The following is a 12,552-nucleotide window of genomic DNA, read 5'->3' on the forward strand; positions in this document are numbered from 1 at the left end:
CGGCATGAGAAGAAATGACACTTCTCATCAACATCAGAAAAGTTGCACGGCACACAAATGAGATCAGTTAAAGGGGGACACACGAAAGGAGTGGAATTGGTATAAAAATAGGCTTTGCTGAACATCTAATTGCTACATACAAAAAAAAAATTAAGAGCATTCGTCCTGAACATGTTCTGAATCCAGATACAGGCAAACCAGATAGGAAGGGAAAAACTGCAGCCTTCCTGTTCATTCTCGGAGCTAACTCTGCCTGAGTTTGTCACGTGCATTCGGACGTTCTTCAGCAGCATTTTTCAGAAATAATTCCACTCTCCATCTTCAACTGCATTTCCAAGATGGAGCCATAAGCAATGTGATGATTTGCCTGGAGCAGTGGTTGCATTTTTGAATGAGAGCAGATGATAACGCTGAGACAAAAACCTAGCTTGCACAAAGTCTCAAACGTTGGCTGCCTGTTTGGAATAGAGGTGTAATTGCCATTGGAAGGGATTGTTTTCTACATGATTGCTTTCTTTGATTAGTTTTCCTTCTTATTCAAACAAGCATTCAGTTTTTATTATGCTTCAAATTTATATTCACTCTTGAAGTTTAAAAAAATCAAATTTTCTCTTATAGTCGTCTCGTTAAAATTCCTCTTGTTCATCTTTTTATCCACTGGGACTTGCCATTTCCTTTCCCAGATTTTCCCTGCTTCTATTATTTTTTTTATAAAATAAATAGAATTTTATTTAGAAAATAACAGGCCTGTTAATAATGCAGGTACTTACTTTTCTGGAATGAAATCCTGTAATTAATGGGCAGAAAGAAAGGAGAGAAAAACCTGTCTAATAACTTCCATGTAGAACTTCTTTGTCATTTGCCATAGGTCAAGGCAGATTTCTCTGCTTGTGGATGAACTGCAAGACTGACCTCTTTGTATTCTGAGGATGTTGCTGTTATCAACAAGGTCAAAACTGGGCATCAGGCAACATTAATGTGATGCTCACCACAATTAATGAAAAAGTTTCGTCTCCTGCTTATCTAGTAGCAGGGCAAAAATCTTAATTTTTAACAATCTACTAATAGGGCAGATCAAAGAATTTAACAGTCGGATCACTTCTCCGTGGCATGCAAACATTGCAAATTAAATAGTAGTATAAAAATGCCTTGAAACAAAAACATTTCCTTTGTACAGCTAGCTTCGTAGAATACAAGAAAAGAAGCAGAAAAGGCATAGTAACTATCTAAAAAAAACCAAAAAACTAAATAAGAATCCTTGTCTTGTAAAGTCAATGTATAATTTCCCCAATTTCTTTTTTTTTCACCAGACTGAAACACTAAGTGAGCAGCTCTAAGTCTCTTCTGTGCATCCCCTTCTGATTCGCTGTTTCAGGTTCAGTATTCTTCTCCTGGCCTGCGAAGAGGTAAGGAAGCGCTGTGCCAAAGGGGACCTCTGTGAGCATGAACGACCCCTGAGTTGGGCTGTGATTAAAAAGAGGGTCCTTGGCTGCTTGGTAGGGGATTCATAAGCTCCACATCTTCCAGCACAGGTGCCCATCCAGCTTTCTGCTGTCAGGATCTCCAGGCACATTCAGGTAGTGGCTCGTGGTTTGTAGTGTGTCCTCTGGCAGAAGTCTGCTGTCTCTGATTTTCAAAATCTTTGCAGGTTTGGCAAGGTGCTCTTTCACCCTTCAGCAGTATTATCACTGGTTTACATTTCATCTAAGAGTGTGCTGGGTTAGAAAGGCTATTGGCAAGGTCCTTTTAACCGCTGAAAATGAAAGCGAAACAAAATTGGAAGGTGAATATATGGAGATGGTTTTGTGCAGTAGCAAAGCAGGCACTGGGCTCACAGCTGATCTTTGCTGTTCTTCCTGCATGCTGCCTAGGGACTTCTGTTGGTGTGAATTCTGCCTCCAGTGTGGAGTTGTGGGCGTGTCAGGATTGCTGTGTTTGTTCATTTAAGGTTAGTAGGTTTGTGGATTTTATGGATGGATGGGACTATTGTGAAGTTCCCTTTCCTTTTGTTTAACGCTGGCTGTGGAGTTGCACCGAGCGAACTGTGTAATTTTTGGTCAACCTAGTTTATGTAACCTAGTGAACCTGTTCACAATGAAGATATTCTTACAGATATCACATTATATAATACTCTCTTTGTCTCTTTCTCTCCAATTCTCTATTTTAATGTTCAAGCAGTCTTTCGTATTGCCTCCTCAGCTTTGCACTTGTAGAAAGAGTGTGTTCAGAAGGAAGCACTTGGTACAGAATATTATGTTTCCTTTTAAGGAGGAACTCTACTCCTTATAATCCTTACTAGTGCCCAAGGCTGTTTGCTTATGAGTGGGCATTGCTGGGAGGGTATGAAGAAGGCACCTTCCATGTATGAATGCAGGTGTTTTTCCCTGGAAGTGGTTCTGGTAAAACGGAAGAATCAGTGGTGACTGCTCAAGTTCTTCTGCATTGCAGCGTATTCTTGTAGTCAGAAAACATGAATTAGGGTATAACCTCCTATATTTATATGCATATTCGAATCCAAGAGCCAGTGAATTGAAGTGGGAGGAGAAGAGTTTTGTTTACTCTTACTTCTAGTGATTTATTTAATACAAGCCTAATTAATTACACAATATTACAACCTTTAGATCTTTAGTTGTCCTTGCCTTTAAGATAAATTAAAAATCTCGACGGTAGCATATGACGGTTCTTGGCTGAAAAAACAACTCCCACAAACCCATATCGCACTGGAGTGCCCAGGACCTCTGCTTCCTGCTTTTTCTGGACTTGCTACTTTTGTGAAGATAAATGACCAAAATTTTCCAGCAGCACTCCGGACAAGCAATGCCCTGACTTCTCCTTTGAGCCCTTGGGCTTTGAAGGTGTCACTGCCTGAGGATGGGCCACGTAGCTCAGCATAAACCCTCTGGGTTTGCCCCTGCTTCTGTTCTTTAAAGAACTCTGGTTTGTGTGATCTGTGTTCAAACAGGGTAATGGCCTTTCCCTAGCAGGATATTAAGTCTCTCAGGAAAAGGTAGCTGCTGGTGAAGATTTGTCTGAGCCAGGAGAGAATATACCAAATCACAGCAAGGGATTAAATGGTTCAGTTAATACCAAGGGGTAATCCTTGTGGGTAAGGCTTGACGGAGGATACTTTAGGATCATACTTAGTTGATCCTAAAGTGTGGAATTATTTTTTTTTTTTTTTTTTATTTCCAGAGCTGTGACCTAGCCCCTTCTGGCTTTGTTCTTTCCCCTAAAATACAGTAGAAAAAGGCCATATTGAGCCATGGGACACTAGGCAATTCAGATTATGAACCCAAAAATGTCATCAAACTTCAGTTTATCAGTGAATTCAGAGTCAGATATGGTGATGTTAAATACCGTTCAAGGATTGCTTAGCCCTCAAGGGGCTGAGGGGCATTAGAAGAAGAAATGTAAAGCTAGATGTGCTGCACTTTTGTTAGTTTTGTGAAATTTAAGAGATTAAGCAGAGAAAAGTCTTTGTCACAGTATGAGGTTCTCCCAAAGGGTAGGATAACAGATAATCCCTTCGTACTAAAGCTATATATTTTGGCTACAACGGCAATCAAAGTAAAGCCGTGAGAGCCTGTAAAAACCTGCCTGAAGGGCAAGCTCTCTCTGAGTGCTACAGAAGGCAGTTTTAAAGTTGATATAACAAGATCAATTCACTCTTTTTCTAAACACTGCATGTTGGATGTTGGGTCTTCTCTGATGCTGTCAGTAACTCTGTCCCGAGTGGAGCTCTCTGAGGTGTCACCTTCTTTAGCATCGGTGTTTAAAACAAAATGAATAAATAAAAAAACTCTTTGGATGAGGTTGGTGTGTTTGAGGAATGTAAGATTTTTTTTTTTTTTATTTTTATTTTTTACTGGTCGTGTTAAGCTAGCCAGGAGACAGCTCTGATTGATATTCTTCAGGCACAAGCATCTGCTGACCTGCTGGAAATGGAGAGGGGGAAAATACAAGTGGATTACACGTAAAAGTTGTAAAATAGGTTGTTGGTCTGAACTGCCTTTTGGCCATTGTCAGGCAATCAGAGCAAAAATGTCGATTGGATGTTCAATTTTTAGTCTTCCACCTGGAGTTACCAGAGAGAGACATCGTCTCTATCTGCAGCTGTATGAAGTTCTGCCACATTGTTAAAAGGTGACACACTGAGATGCATTTTACGTGAAGGTGGGTGAGGATCAAGCCCAGGTGACGGACTGCTACAGCAGTGGCAACTTTTGAAGCTGACAGAGGATTTTAGGCAGTTTCATGTTCACAGCATACAGGAGGGACATTTCACAAAGTCTTCTTTGGTGTAAGAATACGTTAAAGCCATGTCAGTCTGTTCTTCTGGAAATTCTCGTGGAAATGAAAGCATGCTTTCTCTGTCTTGACCGACTTCATTTGTCAGTCTGTGGAAGATAGTGTGAGATGCTGCATACACTGGAGAATGTGTAGGTGGCTGTGTTCGTACGAGAGGTATAAATACTTCATCATAATGATGCAATTTTGAAAAGGAAAGACTAAACACTGCTTTAATTTTCCTTTCACTACGCCTTATTTTTCTCTTGCTTTTCAGTTGTGAGGTCTCCTCCTGACAGCCAGGAGCCCTTTCAGTCATACCTTACCCTGTTACCTTGCTTGAGCTGTGACTTTTATGTTTTCTTGGAACTTGCAGCCATGGCATGAAGAAATGCAGAGCTGTTATTAGGCTTTTACAGAAACAGATTTTTGAAGCTTAAAACACTTGCAAGCTATTCTTTAAGATTTGCTTTTACATGTGAATTTTCATGGCAAAATTGACTAATTTTGTACCAAATGAGGGACAGGACAGGTATAGCACTATGCAGCTTTCTGCTGTGCATCCCAAATTTAAATAGCTGTTAGTGATGATGGCAAGTTCTAAAATGTTTCTGAATAATTACTGTGATGGAGACGAGTGATCTATCAATGTGGGTGGCCATGTTTGAGTGTAATGTCAGGTTATTCTCTGGAAACCACCTACTTTGTGGTGTGCTCCTCCCTAGTGTCATATGTGCTCTTTATGTGTTGTATCTTCTTACCCACTTGTTTGATTGCTTTTCTTTTCTTTTTCTCTCTCAACCTTTAAAACCATGGTATCTCCCTGTAGTCTTCTGGTTTTTGGACTTACGTACTTTTTGAGTCCATGCTGTGAAAGGCATTAGAAGCACCTTTCACCCTCTCGACTGAGCTCCGTGACTTTTGAGTGGCATTGCCTTGTGCACAGCGCAGTATGGAGAGCTCTGGGGATTTTCCTCGTGCTTTCCAGGGAAGAAGGCAGGTGATCCTTAATCCCACGCGCTCTAACCATCGTATGTATGTGCTAGGAGGAGGAGCGATGAAAGGGAGGGAGTGGGGAAGAGGCTGAGAGCTGTGACCTGCTCAGCAGTTTCACCCCTGGTACATGCACACATAGATAGCCCCGTATGGGCGCAGTTGCGATACCAGGAGCGCTCAAACGGAACGGCTTCAAGAGCTGACTTTCAAGATTTACATGTATCGCCTGAATGCAGCAAGTTGTGTTCTTTTATGTCAAATAAAACATAACAGCTGAATGTAAAGGAAAAATTAGGAGAGTAACAGAAAGAAAATGTGTTAATGCCCTAACTGTTCTCTTTTGAACCTTTAGTGGGTAACCATAACCATCAGGAAAGTACTAAAACATATAATACCTACCAACAGAGGACAAAAATACAAACGTGGCTCTATAGAATGCATATAGACTATAAGATACTAGTGCTAAGTCTTGACCTAGCGTTACCTGCTAAATAAGAAAGCACTGTAGCAATAAAGTTCCCCAGAAGAGGAAAGATGCACTGTTTTGGCAAAGTGCTTGTAATAGTCTTAGTATTTAGTCAGTAAGTTAAAATGTCACACCAGCATGTTCATTTGTGGGCAGTGAATTTCTTGGAGGAGCAATTAGCTGTTTGCTTTGATCCTAGAGGTTTGTAATAGCCGGAGTGGCTCTATGCATGAACCCCCAGAAAGATGTCTGCGAGCCAGATGGGAGGTTGCAGCTGAGCTGCACAAATATATATGTCTCCCCTGAGCTACCCCTCAGGCACTAGGTAGAGCTTTTGTTTGAAGAGCATATTTTTCTCATGCATTTGTGTTTGCCTGAGTCATGTAGGGATTTTCTTTCCACACTGCTGAGTGTCACCAGGGAGGTCCCCTTTCAGATTCAAGTCTACTGTCTGATTTTCTGCAGCATTAGGCATTCCTCCTCCTCCTGTGCTTCAAAGGCGATGGGGACCAGCCCAGAACCCGGCTGTGTTCCTCCCCCTCAATTAGCAATCACAAGGCATCCTCGGGACGTCCATTCTTCAGTGGAGGCATTTTATCCTTACGAAGTTGGAAGCATGGAAGTGACTGGGGCGCGCTCGCCTTTGAAAATCACCAGCGAGTACATTAAGGGTTGTTTCTAAGGCCAGGGATGGAGATGCTGGCAGGAAACCTAGCCTGAACTGAGGGTCAGCGTGGGTCAGGGTGGAGCGGCCAGCTCCGGGCCACCCTGCACAAATCTTTTCCCATGGTCAAAAAAGACACACATAGTTTGCAGTAGTAGTTTCATTGCTCCAGGAGAACCTCAGTGAACTGTGGTGCAGATTCATATAATTACATCCCATGGGCTCCTCTCGTGTGACAGCTGATTGCTTAGATAGAGGTAAAACTTTACTAATTCCTCATTCTATAGAAAACACAAGAAACCAGAACCAGTGGGTTTAGGAGGAAGAAGAGTCCTGGGAAAAAAGTCAGGTCAGTAATGCCTCAAGTATAAACCGTGATGTAAAGAGGTTGTACAGCGTAGAGACCTCCATGTAAGGCCAGTCCCAGCCTCGGGTTTGTTGAGTGATCTTCAGTCTTTTGTTTCCTGAATTTGTGTGTGAGTTCTGTTAAGGCATCACTGCAGTCAAGCCCCGTGGACTGCAAAAGTAAATAATGAGTAAAGGGACAAAATATACAGAGGTGCTTATGTTCAGGCATAAAACTTCATCTCTGCAAATACCTTCTGGGGAGGGAAAATCTAAAATAAACATTAGAACAAAGGTATCACCCTATCAACTATTAAACAACTGTGTGGTGGTGCAGAGAAGTCATATCAGCTCCGCCATCTCAAAATAACACTGCTAGGCTTTGCTAGGCTTTATAGCTGAACAGTTCCTTTTTCTAACTTTTTTCCTCCAAAACCTGTGGCAGTTTTGCACCATCTCTGCCAGTCTGTCGGAGGGCTGTGATGCAAGATGACGCCCATCCATTTAACATAAAGCAATCGCAATCAGAAGAGGTGAACCAACCTTTGGGACTTGGAGTGTGAATATTTTCACACTCTATTCAGTAAAATACCTATCTTAAGATCTATCTATCTATTTTAAATACATGGCACTGACTTTCCAAAAGATATGAAGTATTGAATAGTATATTCTACAAATATTTAATTAAATGCTTCCTCCCATAGTGAGAAGCATTGGAAATATAATGAGAGTTTCTTCACTAATTTAAGGAGATAACGCAATGATCTAAGGAGGAATACACTAAATTAGAAAAATAATTAGAGAGATTATTTGTATTCAAGTCACCAGACTAATGAAATTCACCCTGAACTGTCTGCAGGACTGGCCAGAACGGTCCCAGAACCATTATCCCTGACCCATACCTGAGACTGACGGGTGACAGGAGAGGTCCCGGAGGACTGACGAGGGAAACTTCGTTGCATAAATGAGTGGTTAGATAGATGGGGACAGAGCAAGGATTGCAGTTTGTTTCAAGTTCAGTTGTTCTTTAAGAAGTTTTCCATGTGCTGTTCTTACAAGCAAACATTGGAAATCAGATCGAGGGTAGGTCACCAGTAACGCGGTCATGGCTGAATGTGGAATCCTTGTCTTATGTTTGTGCTCACACGCAGGGAAGTGTTTTCAAGTCTGTCGTGAGCTCGTGACAAATACTAAACACGGGACTGTCACGTTTAATGTCTTTCCTCATTGACTTGTGCAATATCATAGGCTGGAGTTGGAAAGTCGCAGATGCAGCAGCTTCAGAAAGATTTGAAAGCATTTCAACAAGGATGGAATTATAATTTTAAATGATGTTGACACATGATCTGAAATAATTAAGATTTAATTTAGTCATGACAAGTGCTAGGCAATACCAAACAGAATAAATGGCTGTGCGTAATTAATAGGACTAAAAAAAGGCCTAGAGAGGGGCAGTTGGATGGAGTAGCATTGTGTGAGGAGACACGGAATGGATTTGGACACTTCAGGCTGAGACATGCAGCTGAGGCGTGGACCTCATGGAGGGATAAAAGCTCCAAAGTGGGGAAAAGTGGTTACAGGCAATTTACTAATTCTTTCTCATAATACAAGAAGTAGGATTAGAATATTTTAAATGAAACTATCCCATAGCAAATTTTAAAAAAGCAGATGGAGTGCTTTCCCATGTAGCACTAAGTGTGTGGAACTCCTCGCTGCCATGGAGCAAAAGCTTAGCTGGGTTCAAGACGTGATTTGAAAACTTCATGGAGGAAAAATTCTCCCATGACCTCACCAGGCAAAGGTGTAATCTCCGTCTCGGTAGGTCCTAAAGCAGCATTTTAGAGGCTGCTCTCAGGGACAGGCTTCTCAGCTGGATGGTTACCTCTGTTTCAGCATCAGTTCAGAAACAAGGTCGTTCCGTTACTGAATTCCTGTGACTCCAGCTGGTTTTGAGACAGTTACGATCCTTGTGCAAATCTGTAGAGAACCATTCCAATTGGTGATGGCTTTTCTCTGTAGCTCAGGTGAGAAAGAATAGATGCAAAGTCTATTTAGGCTGGTTGCCATGAAAACAATTTCACGACTGCTTTTATCGTGCAATAAATTACTCATAAAAGCGGAGAGCAGATTAATTTAATTAATTTGATTTAATCCCAATAGTGTATTGTTTTATTAAGCAACGCTGTGCCATAATTAAGAGTTGTAACTGATTAAACACTTTATAACCACAGAGCTATTAATACTAAATTACAATAAAATTAACAAAGCAACATAAACAAACCACATGAATTTTTTAAAAATGACAGTGATAATGCATCAACTAAAAAGCTGCTTATGTAAACTATTTCTTAAGAGTTTGCTGAAATTAGTATTTAATAAGATAATTTCAAAAATGGAAATATGGCAAGAAGAGCATTCCTTATGATTTTTCAATTCAAAAGACTCCTCTGATGAAAAACATGGGGTTTTATTTAAGCTGGATATTCGTAAGTGACCATTGAAGCAAAGTCCTTGAACCAATACTTATAGTATGCACGGAAAAATCTAAAAAGTAAAACTTAATGTCAGCTTCGAGACCTCCTCCAGATCTGACACTTGTTTGTCTTATTTGAATACAAATCCGAACAATTTATGCATTGCTAAGCTTTAATTTGGGTATGATGTATTAATGCTGCAGCTCAGATTCTGTTCTCATTTGCAGGAATGCCAGGAAATGTATGAAACTATTTGCATGCTTAAATGATTTGCTGGATTTGGATGGTTCACAAATTCTGGGAATCCCGCAGGCATTCATTTATCATTGTGCATTAAACAGAGAAATACAAAATACGTGATATCAAAGTGCTTGACCATGGGGGCTGGTGGCAGTATGAGATACAGAAATATTTTATAACTTTTTCAGACCTGGGATCAAATTTGATTAAGAACAAATACGTTACAGTAATTTAAAACAAGTTTTAGCAGCATCTGAAAACACCTAGCAGTAAGACTGCCAAGGTTTATAATGCTGCTCCGGCCTTGGGATTTTATTGTGTATGGGGCAATGTACAAACGCCTCTAAATAGATCTGGGGTTTTGGTATCATTTTGGAACCTACTGAGAATTAAAATCAACTGTTTTGATTATCTTACAAACAGATGCTCTAGAAATACACTATTTTTTTCCTAAGTAAGTTACTCAAGTTTACTCCAAAGCCTAAAATGGTTATGCTTTTAGCTTGCTGTTGAATGATGCTGTAGGTGCCAAATCAGTACAATATAGACCCTGTGTAAGTACAAATTGAAACCCAAGTGTCTAAGTCAGCAGGCTGCTAAAAAAAAGTTTGTTACAAATATTGAAATATCTTAGACTTCTAATTTCAATCTCTCAGGCAAAAAGTGGACTTTTTGATGTGTTTTAATAAATCAGTGTGACTAATGTTTGGTTAATCAACAGTTTCTGTCCTTTTGTCTTGTGTGTTATATATAGACACACAATAAGTATATGAGAACGTGCAAATGCATTTGCTACGGTGTCAGTACTGCTGTGGAGAGATTCGTGGGAATTCATGTACATAATGTAACTGCACGTGTGTGATCCTCAGCTTCAGTGGCCTTGTAGATACCCGTTTGCTTTCAGGTACCAAAGTTTTTGCAGATGAGGGTATTGCTTGAAGAATAAAGGGCATGAGCTTATGATTTTGTGTTTAGTTATGTTTACCAGTGGATGGAGGGCTGATGGAGGAAAAAGAGCTAGGAATATATGTGTTCAGAACCATAAATCTATACATTGCTGAAGGTTTCCTTGAATAGTTCCGTGTAAGTGGGAGAAATAATAACCAAGCCAAACACAGCCTAAAAAGGGCTAACATAAATACTCCACAGACTGGGGAATGAAAGACTGTGGGAGCTTTTATTCCAGAATACGCTGCTCGAAAGTTCCTGAACCTTATTAAGGTGGAGGGTGGGAGGGAGATTTCAGGAGGACAGGGATGAATGTGAACAAACATGGAAGAGCAATCAGTTGTTTAAGAAGCCCAGTGGAATTATGTCATACAAGTGCGTGCCATCCCTATTTAAGAACTCTTTATAAAAAGACACAGAGGGAAAGCAGAGAGTGTGAGCGAGGGATTGTGTCTGGGACTGTAACTGGGAGCGTCCATCTGCCGGTTCTGCCCAGGTTTCGTGATGTGGAGTGTGTGGCTGAAATGACAACATTATTTTATTTTTTTTTTTTTTATGGTCTGGGAGCAGCTGCAGCTCTGTGTTTGCTTAGACAAAATCCAAAATCCTTTCTCTCTCATGCAGATTTTGCATTTGAGGTCTGTTGCTGTCACTTTGTAACTGCAAAATACATGCATCTCTTTGAACTCTGAATCTGATGCAGACCGAACTTCCCTCAAGGAGTAATATTTTCAACTGCCCGTTGGGGTGTGCCCCGTCTTTCCTGAGTGGAAAGGCTGTTACCCAGTTTCTCCTTGGCTGTGTTTGCTGAGGTCAACCTGCTCTTCTTTGCCACTCCTACCACACTCCCACCTCTGCAAACCTCATGACTGGGTGGCTTCAAGGAGTTTTTCTGAAACTATTTTTTTGCCAAATGAACCACAACCTGTCACTTAAACTTGTTTCACTGTGATGGAAACAGATTGGCGAGGGAGCTGGCGGCCCGTGCTCCCGGCAGGGCTGGGGGAGTGGGTGCCTCTGCCAGAAGAGCAGTGAGGAGCAGCTGGACGTGGGCTGGGAGACGTGGGGGCCCCGTCAGCTTTTCACTTGGCAGAGCTGGAGCTGGGTGAGGACGTATTTGCAGTCTCTCTCTTTCTAGGTTTTGCTCCAACTTCACTCCTTAACGAATAAGAGCATTTCATAGGAAGGGATTGGCACCATGTTTTCTGCTTTTATAAAAGTCAGTATTAAGGTAGCTAAAGCCTTTTCAGCCTGAATAAGCCAAAGAAAGATAAAAGATATTTTCTACATCTCTCCTCTCCTCATGTCACACCATTGGGATGATCTTGCATTTTGAAGGATCCATCTGTCTTATGCCTTAAGACATAACTATGAAAGGAGTAAGACTGGGGTGGGATAAGGAAGCTGGAGGAACAAGGCAGCATTCCTGTGTTGGCTGAATGCCATATTCTGTAATACGCAGCAAAGAAAATTTTGTGAAAGCACTCAGTTTCCTTGTTGAGCGAGGTGAGGGCAGAAGAGGAGACTGAAGGAATGTAAGACCTTCTCTGCTGCTGGTCTGCAACGGTACTGGCACTTCATGTGTTCCCACAGCAGGGTTACAACCAATTTCTTGAACATGGCACTGCAGATGTAGTACACAGGGAGGAGGTGGTAGGCTGCTGGCTATGCTGCTGGTGATGCTTTTTGGCTGGAGCCTGCTACGGTGTGACGAGAGACCATAGGGAAGGAACTCGCCTCAGTTGCTTGGGAAATACATCTACCTCTGGATGTGTTTGGAGAATCTGTAGTCCAAGCTTTGGCAATGGGAAGAGAAGGATTTTTTTTGAATTATTTAAAAAGGCAAGAGATTACTTGCATCCTCGCAGCGTACAGTTATCTTGTATCTCAGTCTATAAAGAGAGAAGTGGTCAGTGTACAAGAGGAGTACTGTCTTGGAAACCACCTGTGCAACTGGGGTAGCAGAAAATCAAAGAAAGGTCCTGTGAGCATGCCAGAATAAACCAGGATGGGAGGGCTTTAAAGTAGATTTTTCTGTAAGAACTAGTGATGATCAGCTGAGAGAAACCAAAGGAGAGACAAACTATAGCTAAATCATCTATGTATATGTGTATATATATATTTCAGTTGTC

General features: G+C 41.2%; 1 protein-coding gene across 20 annotated transcripts in view; it reads left to right on the forward strand.

The window, feature by feature from the left end:
- The window catches only part of PCDH15 (protocadherin related 15), an 811,115-nt gene that overhangs the window by 304,877 nt on the left and 493,686 nt on the right, over nucleotides 1-12,552 (forward strand). For 5 of the 20 annotated variants that reach the window (XM_063340174.1, XM_063340177.1, XM_063340192.1 and 2 more), the window contains one exon: nucleotides 1,311-1,406. The exons of the other annotated variants lie outside the window; for them this stretch is intronic. The gene's annotated coding sequence lies outside the window, so the exon portion shown is untranslated. The remainder of the gene's footprint in view (nucleotides 1-1,310; nucleotides 1,407-12,552) is intronic. 20 annotated transcript variants of the gene reach the window in all.

The sequence above is a fragment of the Chroicocephalus ridibundus genome, chromosome 6, assembly GCF_963924245.1.
Source record: "Chroicocephalus ridibundus chromosome 6, bChrRid1.1, whole genome shotgun sequence".
NCBI lineage: Eukaryota > Metazoa > Chordata > Aves > Charadriiformes > Laridae > Chroicocephalus > Chroicocephalus ridibundus.